The 16,065-nt window shown below is 43.8% G+C and overlaps 1 protein-coding gene across 8 annotated transcripts in view; it reads left to right on the top strand.

Moving 5' to 3' along the window:
• Positions 1-16,065, top strand: part of LOC125449040 (zinc finger protein 239-like) — a 249,880-nt gene that overhangs the window by 186,676 nt on the left and 47,139 nt on the right. For 3 of the 8 annotated variants that reach the window (XM_059641898.1, XM_059641896.1, XM_059641895.1), the window contains one exon: positions 6,873-6,939. The exons of 4 other annotated variants lie outside the window; for them this stretch is intronic. The gene's annotated coding sequence lies outside the window, so the exon portion shown is untranslated. Of the gene's footprint in view, positions 1-5,561; positions 5,801-6,872; positions 6,940-16,065 lie in introns of those variants that run through there. One more of the 8 variants, XM_048524602.2, reaches the window with a different exon arrangement.

Here is a 16,065-nt window from a genome sequence, read left to right as displayed (position 1 = left end):
AGAACTTTCCACATGTATCTCTCTTAAACTTTTCCCCTCTCACCTTGAAATTGTGACCCCTAGTAATTGAGTCTCACAAACGAACTGAAGAATTATGCCTTTTCACAACGAGGATAACATACTTTAATGGGCCCGTCCAAAACAAGCATAAACCCAATTGTCTAAATTATTCTCACAGGGATTTAGAAACATATTGTGCCTGATCAGTTATTCAACTGAGCAGTGATTAGGAGTGAGAGCTTCCTTGGGTTGTATGAGAAAAGTGTGTGTTTCTCACTGAAGTCAGCGGTGAATCTCATTGATTTGGCCAGGCTCCAGTATCAAAATTGTTAGCTTGTTTTCTCTTGAAAAAAAATGCTGATATGCATACATTTTGCCATACACTTTATTTTGGAGACATCTCTGATTCCATGGAAATAAACAAAACTCTATTATACCAAAACATAAGGACCAGCTGAGCATCAGTTTATACCACCTCCTTCCTTACAGTAAATTGGTTAATGTCAAAGCAAAAATCAGTTTAATTAAGTCCCTGGAGCCTGAAGCCTTCTATAAATTTGGCAGTGTTTCATTGTGGCATTGGACATGGCCAGAACTTCTTTTAGAAATGCATGGAATACCAAGAGGTCTGGTGTTTGCCATTTACTATCCTGTCCTTGCAGCTATTGGACTTCCAGGTAATTATTATAGTTAGTTACTAGTTGTCGGAATCTTTGGTTAGCTGCATTCGTTCTCCCACTTTGACAGTCGTGCATCTTCAAGATGTTGACACCCTTTGTCCTATTTCATCTGATGTACTATTCTGCTTCAATAGTGTATTTACTTGATTTGAGTGGTGTGTTTTTCTTTGGAAGAATTTTTTTGTGCTTTAACTGTCTTAATGCCTCGATTAAGGTTATAATTTATTCAACTTGAAGATTTTATTCACTCTGAATTGATGGTACATTCTTGTAGTATATATTTCTCCTTCATGAACGCAGGTTTTTTACATTACTTGTAAGATCTTCCCAGTTTAACATCAAGCTGACTTTTTTTGTTAGCTATCACTTAATTCCTTAGATTACATTATTTGTCAATACTATATTGTTTGTAGATTTACTGCTTTCCCATGGTGTAAATGTAGTTTTATTGTGGTTTTTGTACTGTAAGTGTCAGTAAATTAATATCACATTTTTTGATGCAATGCAATTCTGTTGTCATTTGATCTTGTTATTGTGGGTGAACTTATTCAAAGTCATTGTCATTGAAGTGAGTACAGGCCCCTTGGTCTATCGATTCCGTTCTGACACTTGACTTTTCAACCTGTCCCATTTACCAGAGTTGGCCCATAGCTTTGAATATTATGACATGCCAAGGGCTCATCTAGGTAATTCTTAAAGAATGTGAAGTAATATGCCTCTATCACCACCATCATCACACAACCCCTCCCCACCTACAGCGCATTCCAGAACAACACCATATAGAAATAAGTTTTCTGCACATCCCCCAACAGCCCAACACTCTACCAACATTAACAAAGTGTGTGGCTGGATGAACACAGCAGACCAAGCAGCATTTCAGGAGCACAAAAGCTGACATTTCGGGCCTGGACCCTTCATCAGAGAGAAGGGTCTAGGCCTGAAACGTCAGCTTTTGTGCTCCTGAGGTGCTGCTTGGTCTGCTGTGTTCATCCAGCCACACACTTTGTTATCTTGGATTCTCCAGCATCTGTAGTTCCTATTATCTCTGATCACAACTCTACCAACATTCTCTGGTTCTCCACACAGTTGGCCCCTTGTTCCTAACTGGGCCCTACTCTTTCTCTTCCCATTGATATATCTATAGACTATCTTGAAATTTTTGTTATTTTTACCAGCCAGAGCTTTCACATATCCCTGCTTTGCTTTCCTAATTGCTTTCTCAAGCTCTACCCTCCACTTTCTGTGGCTCACTAATGCCTCCATTGATTTGGTCCCTTTCTCCTGTCAAAGCCTCTCTTTTCCTTCTCATTGGATCCTGAATATCCTTAGTCATCCACAGTTCTCTAGGGTTGTTACTCTTCCTATCACCCTATGGAGAATATATTGGGCTTCTATCCTCCCCATTTCCTTTCTGAATGGCTCCACTGCTCTTCCGTATAATTTCTCCATTTCCCTTGGCCAAACCCTGCCTTATTTAACTAAACTCTGTTCTCCCAATCCAGAACATTTTTTGTAACTTGCCCGTCTTTTTGTCTGTAAGAAGCTCAAATTGTACCTTGCTTTGATTGCTATCATAGAAGTGTTCCCCCCAACCCACCTCAACTACCTGTCTGGCTTCATTCCCCAGAAGTAGGTCCAGAACAACTCCATGCTTTGTTGGACCCGCTACATATTGGCCTAAAAATTCCCATCCACATATTTCAAGAAATCCACTGCAAGACCTTAACACAATATCTATTCCAGTTAATAATGGAAAAGTTGAAATCACCTATCCTTTTGTTAATATTTCTTCATACCTCCATGAATGGGACACAAATTTGCTGCTCAGTTTCCTGCCGACTCTCTGCAGGTCTATAATAAACACCTAGAAATGTGGCTACCCTTTTTTTTATTCCTAAGCTGTACGCAGAAAGCTTCATTCGATACTCCCTCCAAGATTTCGCCCTTCTTTACGCAGTCATTGAATCCTTAACTAATAATACAATACCTCCTCCTCTTTTTCCCCCTTGTCTCTCTCTCCTGGAGATTCTATGTCATGGAATGTACTAGCTCTGGCCCTCCCTCTACCACGTCTTTGGATGGTTACTATATTGGACCTTCATGAACTTAGCTCATCCGTTTTACCTTTGATACCCCCAGAATTAAAGTAAAGGCCATCAAGCCGTGTCATACTCCCTTGAAAATTTGTCTGCTGCACTCTCCCTGACTGGATTGTTTTACTGTGCGCGGCCAACAGTCTGTTGCCCCGCCCCTGCCAAATTACGTTAAACTATTGTGATGGAAATCCAGTTCCATTGTGGCTTTGGCAATGTTCCTGTTGATAAATTCTCATACACATTTAAAAAATGTTACAAATGTCAGCATTGCTACTAAAATAGTTATTTCTGTGAACATGAAGGTCTACGCAGCTCATAAGGATTTAGATTAGACCAGATTCCCTACAGTGTGGAAGCAGGCCCTTCGGCCCAACAAGTCCGCACCGCCCCTTGGAGCATCCCACCCAGACCCATGACTATACTGTAATTATCATGCTGTTGTGGATCCATGGTGCTATTTCCATTGTCACTGTAGGTGGTTTATTACAATTATATCATGGAATAAATGTGGATCTATTACAGTATTGGTTTTGACAGTGACACAGTAAATGCCAAAGTTATCATTGATTGAATTGTTTGAAACAAGAAAACTCTCTCAAACCAGTGGGACTTGAAGGGTTGTGAGTAGCATTTTTGCTAATTAATCTGACGTTCCATGTTTGGGTCTCATTGAATGTCTTGGTGACCCACACAATGTACATTCATAATGTGGCCGAATAGTTTATAGAACATTACAGCACAGTACAGGCCCTTCGGCCCTTGATGTTGTGCCAACCTGTCATATCGATCTGAAGCCCAGCTAACCTACACTATTCCATGTACGTCCATATGTTTATCCAATGACGACTTAAATGTACCTAAAGTTGGTGAACCTACTACCATTGCAGGCAAAGCGTTCCATTCCCTTACTACTCTCTGAGTAAAGAAAATACCTCTGACATCTGTCCTATATCTTTCACCCCTCAATTTAAAGCTATGCCCCCTCGTGCTCGCCGTCACCATCCTAGGAAAAAGGCTTTCCCTATCCACCCTATCTAACCCTCTGATTATTTTATATGCTTCAATTAAGTCACCTCTCAACCTTTTACTCTCTAATGAAAACAGCCTCAAGTCCCTCAGCCTTTCCTCGTAAGACCTTCCCTCCATACCAGGCAACATCCTAGTAAATCTCCTCTGCACCCTTTCCAAAGCTTCCACATCCTTCTTATAATGCGGTGACCAGAACTGTACACAATACTCCAAGTGCGGCCGCACCAGAGTTTTGTACAGCTGCAGCATAACCTCTTGGTTCCGGAACTCGATCCCTCTATTAATAAAAGCTAAAACACTGTCTGCCTTCTTAACAGCCCTGTCAACCTGGGTGGCAACATTTGTGGCAAATAGTTTAAGCATCATGTTTCACTTCATTTCCACAGCTGTCAATCAATTCTCAGACGATTTTGTTGAAAGGGCATCATGAACTGCTGAAAGGTTAATAAAGATACATGTAATCTATATTTGTCATGTATGATTAGTGTTTGTACCTATCTCAGGTTGATAGAGTGGTCAAAAAGACATACAGCATGCTTTCATTCATCACACAGGGTATTGCATACAAGAGTTGGCAGGTCATGTCATAGTTGTACAGGACTTTGGTTCGACCACATTTGGAATATTGTGTACAGTTCTGGTCGCCACATTACCAAAAGGATGGGGTTGCATTGGAGTGAGTGCAGAGGAGGTTCACCAGGATGTTGCCTGGTATGGAGGGAGCTAGCTATGAGGAGAGGTCGGGTAGATTAGGATTATTTATGTTAAAAAGACAGAGGTTGGGGGGGGGGGGTAACCTGATTGAGGTCTACAAAATCATAAGAGGTATAGACAGGGTGGATAGCAAGAAGCCTTTTCCCAGAGTGGGGGACTCAATTACTAGGGGTCACAATTTCAAGATGAGACGGGAAAAGTTTAAGGGAGATATGTGTGGATAGTTCTTTAGCCACAGGGTAGTGGGTACCTGGAACATGTTGCTAGCGGAGGTGGTAGAGGCAAGCATGATAGCGTCATTTAAGATGCATCCAGACAGATACGTGAATGTGCAGGGAATAGAGGGATACAGATCCTTGGAAAATAGGTGGCAGATTTAGATAGGGGATCTGGATTGGCACAGGCTTGGTTGGGGAGGGGGGGGGGCGGGTGGCAAAGGGCCTATTCCTGTGCTGTAATTTTCTTTGTTCATTGTTCTTTGTTCACAGCGCAATGTTTCGATCCTCAATCTTTAATATTCACTTTTCAACATAGCTCTCCTCTGCCAGATGCAGTATTACTGTAGATTCTAAATTGCTAACAGCTAAATTGGGATTTCAATATTTCAATTGCTCACATCCATATTTTCTCTGCATTGACTTGGTGTTACAGTGAGTGGTATTTCTTGCAAATTTTCATTTTAATTATTCACTAGAGGATGAACTTGAATGTTACTTCAATCATGCAATGCTCCACTGCGCAAGAATTACATTGTATGAATCTTTATATCCAGATTAGATTTCAGCATCCGGCAATGGTCCAGTTTGATGCTGAAAATCTCAAGTAATTAAGAAGACAAAATCTCAGTATTTCGTTGGTATCCCAATGCTCTTGTGTCTGCATTGTTGGACACACTTGATTGCCATTCACTCCATTATGTTTGAAGTTATTCATAGCATCATAGAATCCATACAGTGCGGAAAGAAGCTATTCACCCATCAAGTCTGCACTGACCCTCCAAAGAGCAGCCCACCCAGACCAACCCCCCATGTTATCCCTGTAAGCCCACAGTTACCATGGCTAATCCACCTCGCCTGCACATCTCTAGACAACACAGGCAATTTAGCATGGCCAATCCACCTAAACTGCACATCTTCGGACTGTGGGAAGAAACTGGAGCACCTGCAGGAAACCCACAGTATTGTTGCCAACATTACCCAGAGTGAACAATTCCACAGCAATTCACTGGAAGGAGCCACATTTGATCACCACTGAACATTGTCCACAAGCTTGATATTCCCCGTAAGTAAAGTTCAGACCTATAACCACTTCAATATCTTCATTATTAGTTAATGGCTGATGATTATTTATTCTATATCTTAGTTTCTGTGTTGCTTTCAATGCATTTTTGAATTTTTACTTGGTCTTCCAATACATCCCACTAGGATATTCAATTGTCATTGACTCACACATTTCACTGGTGTGACTCACGTTCATTTATTTCACTAATGTAAAATTCAAAATCACATCTCAAAAATATGCACAAGTATTGTTAAAATTAATGATTTCATTTGGAGTCAAATAAGTAATTTGGTTATTCGCACTGTGTCGTGCACACACGTTCTACGTACCCGTCCATCTGTCTCTCTTCGTAGAACTTTTCATAGAATCCCTACAGGCCCTTCCGTCCAACAAGTCCATACCGAACCTCAGAGCATCCCACCCAGACCCATCCTCCTATTACCCACCAAATCTTCACCTCCCTGAACACTATGGGCAATTTAGCATGGCCAATCCACCTATCCTGCACGTCTTTGGACTGTTGTTCTCTCTATTCCAGCTAATCTGGCACTGATAATCATCCTGTCCCAAAGAAGATGCGGTCTCTCTGGATGTATTACCTACTACCTGGTGTCCATGGCGATAACGGATCTCATGCTCATCGTTACTGCTGTAATATTAAACCGGATTGCTGGGATTTTTTCCCATTCAGCTTCCTGTTTATCACCCCAGTATGCAGCCTCCGTTTGGCCTTTAATTTTGCAGCAGTTGACAGTTCTGCCTGGCTAACTGTCGCTTTCACCTTTGATAGATTTGTAGTAATTTGTTGCCAGAAGCTAAAAACAAAATATTGCACCGAGAAGGTGACAGTGCGAGTGATCGGAATTGTGTCCGCGCTGACCTGTTTAAAAAATGCCTTTGTATATTTTATATACGAACCCATGTACATAGTTAATAATATACCTTGGTTTTGTCGTGCACGGTTAATATTTTACACTTCACCAGCTTGGGCTGTGTATGACTGGATACGGCCTATTTTAACCCCATGTCTTCCCTTTATTCTGATTTTACTGCTGAATATTCTGACCGTCAGAAACATTCTAGGATTCGGGTCCAGAACAATGGGAGGAATCAGGGTGATCCAGAAATGGAAAAGCGGAGTAAGTCGATTGTTTTACTTTTCGCCATCTCGGGCACTTTTATCCTGTTCTATTTGTTATTTATAATAACGATCATATACGTCCGAGTGGCGAAAGTTGTTTATTTCTCAGGCTCCGGCTTCAGTGAACAAACATTTCTTCTCGAAGAAGCCGGATTTATGCTTCTCTTCTTGACTTCCTGCGTCAATCCATTCATTTACGCCGGAACCCAACGCAAAATCAGAATTGAGTTGAGAAATGGGCTGAAGTATCCTCTGAGACTATTCATTCAAATATTTAAAATCGGAAGATAAGGCAAGTCCGAACTAGCTGTACGTTATTGCCCAGCATGATCACATTGTTCGCCAGCTGATCACGGTATACATGTTGCCCAGTGCTACTCAACTTTCAATCGTTACTCACCAAGTGTGAGTTTAAAAATGAATTGGGAACACTGCAGCCCCCTCCATTTCAGGAAATTAAATATTCTCAATTAATTTCCTGATCTCTGAGCCATGGTTGCTCAGACTCGATCCATTTGCTTTAGCAAAGATGAAGCGCAGATGCTGTTGAGACAGACAAAACGTTATTGGCGGATTAATTGACTCATTGATTGATTGAATGATGGCTGAATCAAATGATGGTTCAATTGATGGATGGAATGACTTATGTTTATGATTATTTATGGGTCTGTATGTCTAAACATGCGTTCATTCATAAGTTGTGGGCATTCCTGGAAAAACTGCACTCAACTTGCTTTTTCGAGTCAGAATTCTGGCTGCTCATTCGGTCTGAATGAAATTTTGCACCCTCTTCAGGCGCCTCTCGAATCTATGTCAGAACTATACACACTTCTTTCCAATAAATTCCCTATGGCCTTTGTGGTAACTTCAAGGTGGCCCATAAACTTCATGTTGACTATCCCCCCACATTCTTCCATTTTTCAGAGTATGAATGGCCAGAAACATCTCTGTCTGTTTCTACTCCTGCAGATGTCTGTGCTGCACTAACCTGTTTGCAGACCTATTACCATTTAATATCCAGGCTTGACAAGTGGCAAATGACATTCATGCGACATGAATGCCAGGCTATGACCATCACCAATAAGAGACAATCTAACCTCTGCCCGTTGACATTTAATGGTGTTATCATCACTGAATCCCCCCACTATCAACATCCTGGGAGTTATCACTGAACAAAAACTAATTGGATGCACCACATAAATGCAGAGGCTACAAGAGCAGGTCAGAGGTTAGGAAAATCAAGGCGACTAACTCTCTTCTTGACTCCCCAGAGCCTGTCAAGCACCTACAAGGCAAGAATCAGAAGTGTGATGGAATACTCCCCACTTCCCTGGATGCTGTCAGCTCCCACAACACTCAAGAAGTTTGACACCATCCAGGACAAAGCAGCCCACTTGATTGGCACTATATCCACAAACATTCATTCCTTCCACCACCGACACTCAGAAGCAGCAGTGTGTACTAGCTACACAATGCACTGTAGAAATTCACTAAAAATTCTCAGACAGCAAATCTTACAAATCCATGACAACATTCATCAAGATGGACAAGGGCATCAGACATATGGGAACACCACCACCTCCAAGTTCCTCTCCAAGCCACTCACCGTCCTGATTTGGAAACATATTGCTGTTCCTTCACTGTTGCTGGGTCAAAATCCTGGAATTCCCTCACTAATAGCATTGTGGGTCAACCCACAGCAGGTGGACTGCAACGGTTCAAGAAAGCAGCTCACCACCAATTGGGAATGGGGCAATAAATGTTGGCCAACCAGCAGTGCCCACACCCCACCAAATGAATAAATAAAACAACATCCATGACACCTTTGCCTACTTGAAGGTATCTATACTGGTGAAATATTCATGAGAATTATGCAATATGCACCTTGAGATGTCTTTTGCTGCTTAAAAAGTGGAGGAATGTTCCAGAGACTCAGAATCAAGCCATAGTTGTCCATGACCTGCAAAAGAGAGATAAGTGATGAGAGGACATTGTAGGTTTCTGACTGTACATTGTTTAGACCTTTGGCTCCCAGTCTTACACACATAACCATCCTACCTTTTGACCTACAACGTGTCTCTCAAGCCCAACTGTTCAGTAATTCACTGTCATGGGGTTTCACATCCAAATCACTATTAATAAATGGTCTTGCCCTGCTTCCTTCCCTTCCAGCTCTCGTGCCATTTCCTTCACAGATGTGAGGATGATCATGAATTACACACTGCCTCCAATTCTTGTCTTTTCATTTGTGTTTTGGCCCTCTCCCCCTGCTAGTCTATAACCTCTTACTAAACCCCTGTTCAACAAACAAACACAAACACAAACATATGCACAAAATCACACATACCTTTTCTGATGAAGGATCCAGGCCCAAAACGTCAGCTTTTGTGCTCCTGAGATGCTGCTTGGCCTGCTGTGTTCATCCAGCCCCACACTTTGTTATCTTGGATTCTCTAGCATCTGCAGTTCCCATTATCTCTGATCACTCTCTCGAACCTGTTGTGTCAGACAGAAGATACAGAAGCCTGAACACACACACCAACAGGTTCAAGAATAGCTTTTTCCCTGCTGTTATTGACCACTCTAACTTCAAATAATGTTGACCTTGTTTTGTGCACCTCTTGTACAGCTATAACCTTGTATGCCTTTCTCTGTTTAAGCACCCTATGATCTGTATGTCCTTATTTGCTATGATCTGCTTGGACAGCTCACAAAACAAAACTTCTCACTGTATTTAGGTACAAGTGACTACAATTAACCAAATCAAGTCTTATCTCACGCACACACATTTCACCCATGTTCACATAGGTATACTTCATGGAGCAAAGGACGTGGCCCTTGCATGTTGTCTCAGTATTGACTGTGCAAGGATCACTCACACCTTCTCACTGAAAACTGAATCTGAGAAAAAATGCTGATATTACGTGGGCCAATTCCTGCTGATCAGATCACTCCCATTTCATCAAATTAAAGGCTGCAAGTTTTATATTGTGCACTCACCTGGCTTGAATGCTTGAGGCCCCAGTCCCTTTTTGAATTCAGATATTTAGATAAGTGGAGCCTTAAATGCAGTTTCTCGCCTTCTCTACTATCACTCTCCAGGCCAGTTTGAAGTTACTACTGGTGAAATCATCCTGTTTTTCCCCACCATGACTGAGCAGGGAACCCCTATGAACCACTGCAGTGGGAAGTAGAATGTCTTGACAAACATTAATGAGTCCAGGAAAAGCCCTTATTCTGTCTTTTGCCATTCCACTTTCCCTTGTGGCTCGGTCAATGTTGCAGTCTTTGAAAATAATGGTAGCTGGCCTTTACTTGCGGCAACTCCCAATTGTCTACCAAGCCAATATGCCAGCACTTAATTAACCTTGAGAAGATGGTAATCTCATTTCTGCTTCTGTAGACCCACTACCCAATTTAGGTCAGTTATTGCAACTTTTGTGGCCACAATTGAAATTTTGGGCAATTTCATCATGAACCATTCTCTTCTTAATGGGCAATAGACAATACTGATTATGATTTAAGCTGATCTCATTTGGTGTTCCTCAGTGTATGTCAGCTGACATTTAAATTCAACAGACCATCGGAAATTCGTAGATTGGAAATGCAAGAAACTATATTTCTGATTCCAAAGACATTATTTTTATTGAATGAATTTACATTTACTGTGTCATTGCTTTGCAATTAGACTTATGTATATACTTCTATAATTTATTTCAAAAGATATTTAATATCTTCAATGTTCAGACTGCATTGTAAGTGACAAAAGTTGGCTGTATTTGACATTATGAAGTGACAGTCAGCCGATGCATCACTGTCTGCGAAGAGAAGACTTCCAGGCTGGTGATTTGTGGTTTTTCGTGCTGTTCATAATAGGAAATTCCCAAATGATACATTGTTGCATATAACAGGAGATCAGAAATTCATCTGGAACATTGAAGTAAAGACTTTGATTCCAGGGAACTGTGTAATGAAGTTCAAATTGCTAGGAAGCTACACAAAGTGATCTGTCTGAAAATTTGAACTTCTGCAAACTTATAATGAGACATTGTCACAGGCCAGGAAAGAGTTCAGTTCAGAAGAAATATTTCATATTTGCAACAGGGGAGTGTTTTTTTCCTTTGTTTTGTGGAAGTTTGTGTCTGTGAAGCCAGTTTCTCAGCTGCTAGAGCTGAACTGAAATTCGAACACCATAACTGAAAAGTCTTACACTTTCTCAAATGACAGAGGGTGGAATGTGAGGCGTCTCTGAGTTAGTCTGCATTTATGTGCCTCTGGAAGTCATAGAAAGATTAGCATCTGGTGAAGGTGTGGCTGGAAGTTTCAGTGTGACATTTTAAGGCAAAAATAGCAATGTTTAAACTTCACTAGATTTAAGGTCTTTAAGTGATATTTCTGGGGAAAAAAACTAAGTTTTACTACTGTTGCTTATTAATTCTCAGGAAATTTGTTCCAATTGGGTAATAATTTTAGTGGCAAACAAATACAATAAAAGTTCAAAAATAAAACTTGTGAACAATCAAACAAGATTTCACTCTGGGATCTGATTTGTTCACTGTTAGCATCATATGGGGATCATAGCATTTGTTATATTTAGAACATAGAACATAGAACAGTACAGCACAGAACAGGCCCTTCAGCCCACAATGTTGTGCCGACCATTGATCCTCATGTATGCACCCTCAAATTTCTGTGACCATATACATGTCCAGCAGTCTCTTAAATGACCCCAATGACCTTGCTTCCACAACTGCTGCTGGCAACGCATTCCATGCTCTCACAACTCTCTGCGTAAAGAACCTGCCTCTGACATCCCCTCTATACTTTCCACCAACCAGCTTAAAACTATGACCCCTCGTGCTAGCCATTTCTGCCCTGGGAAATAGTCTCTGGCTATCAACTCTATCTATGCCTCTCATTATCTTGTATACCTCAATTAGGTCCCCTCTCCTCCTCCTTTTCTCCAATGAAAAGAGACCGAGCTCAGTCAACCTCTCTTCATAAGATAAGCCCTCCAGTCCAGGCAGCATCCTGGTAAACCTCCTCTGAACCCTCTCCAAAGCATCCACATCTTTCCTATAATAGGGCGCCCAGAACTGGACGCAGTATTCCAAGGTCTGTATCATGGCAAGTGTTTCAATTCATTGGCTGTTCAAATCAAGAGCAGACACAGTGTTCTGTATTTGTATCAACACCCATGTCATCCTGAGATTCTGCCTTGCCAAACATTTGAAAACAAACAAATTTTTCCAGTGAGTTTAGTTCACAGTTGATGAGATTTAAAAATCATCATGTGTTCTTCAGTGACCCAAATGGTAGGTTGATTTTAATCATGAAGAGAGCTACATTCACTCAATTTACAACAACCATGCTACACAAGCATCAAAGATCCTACCAATCCAAACCTTATCAATATTCCAGAAAATCAGATCATAATGCTGTGATCGTCCACCCGGCCTACAAGCACTCAGTACAGACAGTACAGACTAGTCTGACACAATGGAACAGCTTCCACAGAATTGCTTGCAATTTGTACAGAGATAGTAGAAACTGCCGATGCTGGAGAATCTGAGGTAACAACGTGTACAGGTGAATGAACACAGCAGGCCAAGCAGCAACAGAAGAGCAGGAAATGTGATGTTTCGAGTCTGGACCCTTCTTTAGAAATGGGGGAGGGGAAGGGGATTCTGAAATAAATAGGGAGAGAAGGGGAGGTAGATAGAAGATGGATAAAGGTGGAGAGGAGACAGACAGGTCAAGGTGGTGGGGTTGGAGCCAGTAAAGTTGAGGGGAGGTAGGGAGGGGATAGGTCAGTCTGGGGAGGATGGACAGGTCAAGGGGGTGGGATGACGTTAGTGGGTACGAAATGGGGGTGTGGCTTGAGGTGGGAGGAGGGGATAGGTGCGTGAAAGAACAGGTTAGGCAGGCGGGGACAAGCTTGGCTGGTTTTGGGATTAGTAGGGGGTATCTCTCCTATCTCCCATCATTGAGTATAGAAGTTGGGATGTTATGTTGCAGTTGTACAGGCCTTCCCAATTTTTCCCCAACCTCGACGACTGCTACATTCATAACATTGATGTCCTTCAAAAACGTTTCTCCCTGCAACTCCTCAAACACACACTCACAGCAATGCACTGACATCTCTTGGTAATGCAATCAAGCCAACCCAAGCTGAGAGCCTCCCTCTCCCAGACCTGCAAAGGACCTCTCCTGTTCTTGATTCTTCGCAGGGTCCACAACCTGAATTCACAATTCTACTGTGCTTTGTTGGATACTAAAAGCCGTCTGTAGACTAAACATACTGGTGCCTGCCACCTATCACAGGCCTCTGCCACCACCCCCCAAATCCCCAACCCGACCCAGGACCTTCCCTTCAATGTACCCACTGCCATTGGCCATGTGGCCACTTTCGGAGCACCCATGGATTCCACGGATGAAATCCGGTACACCATTTCCAGTACAGAAAACGCCATCTGGTACTGATGCTGCCGCCTCCATTTCCAAGGCCAATACCACAGACATTGAGGACACCACTGCTGCCTCCGCCAACATCCGGGATTTTCTGGCCTAGGCTGATCCACCCACAACCTCCACAACCAGCAGCTCCAGAGGAGACAGTACCACCCAGCCCTGCCAGGTCTTCACCATCCCCCAGACCTCCCACTCACTGAGCATGAACAGTCAGTCCTCAGTAAAGTGCTCACCTTCGTCCCCCTCCACCCAAACATCAATAAATACAGCTCAAGCCTGGATGCTGAACAGTTTTTCTGCTGCATCTGCGCTTACTTCTTTAATCGTGAGCCTAGCCCTCCCTCTACTGTCCCCTTCTCCCACTTGCAACACACCACGACCTCCTGGACACCACCCCAAGGCCTCCTACCCTCCCTCAATGTCTTCATCTCCAACTGTTGTTGAGACATCAATCGCCTCAACCTCTCCACCCCTCTTACCCACTCCAACCTCTCCCCCACAGAACATGCAGCTCTCCTCTCCAATCCCAACCTCCCAATAAAACCTGCGGACAAGGAAGGCACAGTTGTAGTATGACGCACTGACTCTACATCGCCAACTCTCTGACACCTCCACCTACTGTCTCCTTGATCATGACCCCAGCACTGGCCACCAAAACATCATCTCCCAAACCATCCACAACCTCATCACTTCAGGTGACCTCCCATCCACAGCCTCCAAACTCATCGTTTCCCACCCCGACCGCCCGTTTCTGTCTCCTTCCCAGAATCCACAAACCTGACTACACTGGTCAACCCAATGTCTCCGCCTGGTCCTGCCCCACCAAATGCACCTCCACTTATCTTGACTCCATTTTCTCCCCCTTGGTCCAGGAACTCCCCATCTACATCCATGACACCACCCAGGCCCTCCACCTCCTCCAGAACTTCCAATTCCCTGGCCCCCAACACCTCATCTTCACCATGGACGTCCAGTCCCTATACACTTGCATTCAGATGGCCTAAAGGCCCCTGCTTCTTCCTCTCCCGCAGGCCTGACCAGTCCCCTTCCACTGACACCCTTATCCTCTTAGCTGAACTCGTCCACAGCCTCAACAACTTCTCTTTCGATTACTCCCACTTCCTACAGACAAAGGGGGTGGCCATGGCTTCCGCATGGGCCCAAGATATGCCTGCCTCTTTGTACATTGGAACAATCCCTCTTCCGAAGCTACTCTGGCCCTATCCCCCACATCTTCATCAGTTACATCGATGGCTGTATCAATGCCGCCTTGTGTTCCCATGAGGTGCTTGAGCAGTTCATCCAATTCACAAACACCTTCCACCCCAACCTTAAGTTCACCTGGACCATCTCTGATACCTCTCTCTCCCTCCTGGACCTCTCTATTTCCATCTCTGGCAACCACCTGGAAACCGATATCCATATCAAGCCTACCATCTCCCACATCTACCGAGAATACACCTCCTCTCACCCACCTTCCTGGAAAAAGGCCATCCCCTATTCCCAATTCCTTTGCCTCTGCCACATCTGCCCTAGAGATGAGGCATTTCATTTCTGGACATCCCAGATGTCCTCGTTTTTCAAAGGACTGCAACTTCCTCTCCACAGTGGTCAAAAACACCCTTGATGTGTCTCTCAATTTCCCGCAACTCATCCCTCACACTCTGTCCCTGCAATAGCAACCAAAACAGAATCCCCCTTTGTCCTCACTACCACCCCACCAACCTCCGGATCCAACGCATCATCCTCCAACGCTTCTGCCATCTGCAATCTGACCCCACTATCAAAGACATTGTTCCTTCCACACCCTTATCTGTTTTCCGGATTGTCTCCGTGACTCCCGTGTCTGCTCCACACTCCCCACCAGCCCCACCACCCCTGGCACTTTTCCATGCAACTGCAGGAAGTGCTACACCTGCCCCCTACACCTCTCCCCTCACCCCCATCCCAGGCTCAAAGAAGACCTTCCACATCAAACAGATGTTCACCTGACATCTGTAATGTGGTATACTGTATCCGCTGTTCTTGTTGTGGCCTTCGCTACATCAGGGAAACTAAGCGGAGGTGTTCCAACTCCCCCTTACACTCCTTAGACGACATGTCCATCCTGGGCGTCCTGCAGTGCCACAACGACGCCACCCGAAGGTTGCAGGAACAGCAACTCATATTTCATTTGGGAACCCTGCAGTTCAATGGGTATCAATGTGGACTTCACAAGCTTCAAAATCCCCCCTCCCTCAATCGCATCGCAAAGCCAGTCCAGCTCATATCCGCCTGCCTCACTTGTCCTCCTACCTATCCACTCCTCCCACCTCAAGCCCAACCCCCATCTCCTACCTCCTAGCCTCATCCCGCCCCCTTGACCTGTCCATCCTCCCTGGACTGACCTATCCCCTTTCTACCTCCCCACCTACACTCACCTCTACTGGCTCCATCCCTGCCTCTTTAACTTGTCTGACTCCTCTCCACCTATCTTCTCCTCTATCCATCTTCGATTCGCCTCCCCCTCTCTCCCTATTTATTTCAGAACCTTCTCCCCCCCCCAACCCCGATGAAGGGTCTAGACCCAAAACGTCAGCTTTTGTGCTCCTAAGATTGGTCCTCTGTGTTCACCCAGCTCCACTCTTTGCTATCTCTATCATTGTTTACCTGG

Source organism: Stegostoma tigrinum, chromosome 43 (assembly GCF_030684315.1).
Source record: "Stegostoma tigrinum isolate sSteTig4 chromosome 43, sSteTig4.hap1, whole genome shotgun sequence".
Taxonomy (NCBI): Eukaryota; Metazoa; Chordata; class Chondrichthyes; order Orectolobiformes; family Stegostomatidae; genus Stegostoma; species Stegostoma tigrinum.
The sequence above is the reverse complement of the archived record's forward strand: the minus strand, read 5'-3'. Positions and strand labels throughout refer to the sequence as shown.